Source organism: Pinus tabuliformis, chromosome 7 (genome assembly GCF_031772625.1).
Source record: "Pinus tabuliformis cultivar Carrire ecotype Pingquan chromosome 7, CPIR1, whole genome shotgun sequence".
Classification (NCBI taxonomy): domain Eukaryota; kingdom Viridiplantae; phylum Streptophyta; class Pinopsida; order Pinales; family Pinaceae; genus Pinus; species Pinus tabuliformis.
The window spans coordinates 570,339,788-570,344,984 of NC_142293.1; the positions used below are offsets into that span (position 1 = coordinate 570,339,788).

General features: G+C 34.5%; 1 pseudogene; it reads left to right on the forward strand.

The window, feature by feature from the left end:
- Positions 1-368: 368 nt before the first annotated feature.
- Positions 369-4,760, forward strand: LOC149248698 (putative GTP diphosphokinase RSH2, chloroplastic; annotated as a pseudogene).
- Positions 4,761-5,197: the final 437 nt, after the last annotated feature.

Sequence of the window (5,197 nt, forward strand, 5' to 3'; positions counted from 1 at the left end):
CTACTTCCACATCTGGTGCTTCTATGAGTCACAATTAAGAAAGGAATTTAACTGCATTTCAAACTAGTTGCTAGCGGGGAGGGCTGGTTACCTTTACCTTTACTGTGCTTCCGTACCTTGATTCCTTCCAAGCTTATGGGGTGGAAAATTCCCCTTTATGAACCTAGCCTTCTGATGGCTGGTAATTGAAATAGTTCAAGGGTAGCCTATTGATTATCTATGAACATGACCTTGAATTGGATTGCAATATTATAATAGTAAACATAATACATCACTTCTTCCTATGGAATGAAAAACTACCTGATCTATAGGATAACCCTTTTCCTTCAATGCAAACAGAAATCAAATGAACCAAATTTAGTTCAGACATGGGTAACTATAATCCAATGTTACACACATATATACGTAAAATATTATCCAAATTTAGGTGCCTCAATGGTTGGCGTCTTTGTCCCACATACCCATTTTAGACCTACAACAAAGGCATGTTGAGCTTCCTTAGTTTACATTTTTCTTCCATACATTGCTTACATTAAAAGATGATAGAGGAAATACTCTGATCTACTGTTGCCAATAATTTTGTGCCATACTCTGCTGCTACCAATAATTTTGTGCCATATTTATTTTCTTGTCTCTCCTTCTTCATCGCTTCTCTGAATTCTTCTAATCATGCCTTAAAATACAAATGAAACCCTTCCAGAAACCATTCAATGAACTTTCCAAAGAACCCCTCAAAGATGAATACTACAACCATACTTGGCCATTTACTGACACTAGGTCTACTGGCCATATGGAGAGAGGCATGAAAATATCTCTAAGTTCATGAAGACATGTCCCCATTTTACTTTGTGGGATCAGATTTTGTGCCATAGGTGAAAGATGGCACAAGCTTGCCATTCAATTTTTCCTGTTCAACATAAATTGCAAACCTTTCCCTAGATTTGGGAATATCCAAGGCCAAGTCATCAAGCTACCCTTGTGAAAACTTTAATCATCTGATTTATTGCAATAAAACATTCACTTGACCATTCCTGCAGTAAATTCAATAGCCTATCATTGTTTTCCCTCTAGTGCTATAACCAAATATTTTTTCACAACAACGTGGTGGAAGAATGACATATTATGGTCCCATATACATTGGCATGCTTCTCCAATATCTGTCCTTGTCTCATATTCCTCCAATAGTTAGTTGATTTTGTCCTTTGCATCCTCAACTATCCAATCAGTGCTACCATGATGGGAATGAACTTGAGGAAAACCATTTTGAAATTTGTTGTTCAACTTCTGAAACTATCCTTCATACTGCTACCTACTTCATTCTTGTACTCATCACAATTATATATCAAGCAGATATGTATTTAAATTTTCCCTCTTGTAACTTTCTTTGGTGCCATAGATGCCATAAATGATGGTTTTCTCGTGGGTTTACAAGATGCAATGTTCATATGAGTATATCATTTACTTTGGCATTATGCATCGAAACTTGTGCACACAAGTGTCCTTTCCCAATAGAGATTTTCATATTTCCAACTATTGGAAAGCTAGAATCACTATGCTACCTGGTTGAATGATGAAAAATCACATGTGCTATCCTTATGAAAAATAGTGGATAACAGGTCATCAATAATCTAGCATAGAAATACCAAGGATATCTTGGGTGTAGCAACAATAAACTAGCCAAATTTCACCTTAGCTAGCTTTTTGTCACTTTGGGCTAGTGCATGCTAAAAATTAGAACTAATATTTTTATGGTTTTAAGTAAAAAATTCATTGGTGCCTTATTAAATTGGGTGAATGGAGAAAGAGGAGAAGAAAATATGCAAAATAGATTAGTTAATCCCAATCCTATTGATTAATAATATTTCCACAAAGAAACATTAACAAGAAAGAAATTTATCTAATTGATTAAGCATTCAACATAGAAGAGTAACTCCATTGGTTAAAAGAGAAAGCCTTGCATGAACAACTCTGAAAGTACAATTCACAAGATGACAAGTCCTTAGACTGACTTCTCAAGTTCACCAAAATCAACCTCCTATGTTGCTGCAATATTTGCAAGATGGAAAGAGAAAGAGGGATAAATAGATGAAATGTGAGAAGACTCCGGGACCACCAATCAAAAAAATCCTCACTCACCTCCCCATCTCTTACATAATGAAAATGGGATGGGAGCTTCAATGTCTCTCAAAATATTAAAGTAGATTATCCATAAGAACCCTTGGGGTTATGAAGAGGAGTGTTGAGCAGGGAGATGAAAATTCCCCTTATGAAAATTTATTAGTAGACAAAAATGACTAAAACAAGAAAACATCAAATCCATATTTGTTACGCATTATTCATCAATCCACTTCAAAATTTCTGGATGAGATACATGGGTGTTGTCTATAATAACACAACTCTATCTAGCCTTATATTGTCTTGAGGTATTTATGAATTTTCTAAATGTGTCTATGACTCATATCTAGATGTTACAACACTTGTCCAAGCTATTGGGGGCTAATTAGCATCAACATAATTTTTTTGTGGCTTCTTGGTCATCAAATTATTTTTAGGAAAGCACGGATTTGATAGTATTGGATGCTTGTCAATATCATATACCTTGTATCCATAAAACCGTGTTGCTTATTTTAGAGGAAGGTTTGGTATTGTCTGTGGTTATCCATACCTAAAGCACTGTGTGGAGACATAAATTTTTCTTGCAACCATTGGATCATGTGAGGTTGTTGTAGTTGTTGGGTTGATCCATGACACACTTGATGATACATACATGGACTATGATGAGTTGTTTGACATCTTTGGAAATGAAGTGGCAGATTTAGTACAAGGGGTATGCATTGTCGTGATTAATATTCATTGCTAGTTTCATTTCATACAAAATTCATTTTATGTTAATCATTTACAAAAAATGCATCATGTGTTCCATTTGGGTCTCTTCATTTTCGAGAGAGGCATTGATAGTATAGTATCAATGTTTTACTAATTTTTTTGTTTCTCTTGTAGATGTCCCATTCCCCTATATATTATTTTCCTTGTTGATGTTAAATCCATTTGTTGTGGTAATTTAAGTTGTTGAATTTTTTACATCTTTAATTAATGGTCAACTTCATGTTGACATGTGTCTAGAATAAGTTTGTTCAATAAGATTTCTTGTGACAAGAACAAAAAAAGTAAAATTGTTGAAGTAGACCGTCTCCACACAATGTTTCTTGCAATGATGGATGCGAGGGTAGTCTTGGTCGATTTGGAAAATAAATTGCATAAAATGAGAACCTTAGGAGTTATACCTTTTTCAAAATGACAATGATTTTCAGAAGAGAAACTAGAGATTTTTTCTCCCTTAGCCAACCAACTTGGAATTTGGAGTTGGAAAGCTAAATTAGAAGACCTCTACTTCAAATATTTGAAGCCAAGGGAGTATGGAGAGCTTTCTTCCAGGTTTGTTGAAGGCTTTATGGAAGCAACTATCATGCCTGTAATCCAAAAGTTGGATAAAACTTTGAAGAAGGAAAACATATCTTATTCTGATTTATGTGGTAGACCCAAGAGCATGTACACCATTCATCATTAGATGTTGAAGTAGGATTTCTCTATTCTTTGCGCAAAATGTGTTGTAAGAATCCATTTCCTTTTTAAGCTTCGAACTTAATTAATTATAACATTTATTGTTGATTCACTCTAGTTCATTGGGAATTTCAAGAATAAGCAGAGAATTGATGAAATCCATGACCTATGTGGTCTTTGGTTGATTGTCTTAGATGAGGCTGGCTACTATGCTACACTACAGATTGTTCACCATTTATGGCCGAGTATTCCTCGGAAGCTAAAGGATTATGTTAAGCACCCAAAAATTAACGATAATTCTAGTGTGAGTATTCCATTTTAATTATTCAATCATAATACATCATTCTACTCTATTGAAGTTATGTCATTTATAGATTAGGTTAGGCACAAACCAATTGGATTTTTTGGGGTTACTCACCTAACACTTGTTGTGGTCCAAACAATTTAGGTATCATTCTTTACATACCGCTGTTTTTGGGAATGCTGGTCTTCCAATGGAAATACAAATACAGACTAAAGATATGCATCAACAAGTTGAGTTTGGAGTTGTTGCACATTGGAGGTACAAGTAAGGTGAAGCAACACACTCTTCCTTCATTTTTCACATTGGTCAAGTGAACAAGATGGGTGCTAATGTGGAACAGTGAGATTATGGACACTAAACTACGGTTATCTCCCTAGGATGTAGACATGATACCACCTTACCCTTTCCCTTCCCATATAGACGGCTTCCCACATATGGATAAAATTTGTAGCTCACCATGTGGCACAAATGATGGTATCCTTGTAATTATGTTGGAATATGATAAAGTGAGTATGGTATTCTTAAAAACACCATATTATGATGTAGTTTCTTCGCAATCTACTTGTTTTGAAATTGATTTGCTAATCTTTTACACAATATTTTATGTATTTATTTCTACCATTATATCAATTTCATGAATAAAGGATTGCTTATTGTTGTTAAACATATGAATGTGCAAGAAATACCTTCAAATTCGACTGTGAAGGATTTTCTAGACAAAATATCTTATGGCAGTTCACTTTTTACATCATATGGTTTTCCAATACAAGAGGAGATGAGGCCAAGAGTGAATAACAAAACCATCAGTGATCCTTGTCAGAAGATGAAAATGGGCGATTTATTTGAATTGATTCTGTCAATGCCACATACATTTTTCACTGAATACAAGAAATAAATAAGTCAAATGTTTTGGTAAGGAAGATGAATGCCAACATGAAACGAGCCACGTGCTAGGAAATAATTCACAAGTTGTAGCTGTGACATCACTTATGTAGAAACTAGTCAATTTTTTTGGAGTGAATTAGAAATAATGGAGACCAAATTATTTACCTTGCTGAATGTCAGTCAACAACAAGGTTCAATGTCATTACAACAATATACTTGTTGTGAGTTCAACGTGTTAGTTATGGAAATTGAAAGTGGGTGGGAAGGATAAAAATCATTCCTCCCAACCACTAGAGATAAACCTTATTAAAAACTTTCTTTGTGGATCTTATAATAAATATCATGATAATCACAATTTTTTGTAGCAAATTCATTCCTCTTTCAACAATTTAAAGCATATTATTTTAACAAGGCTAGGAGATGGGTATGGATAACCATGAGAGGGAG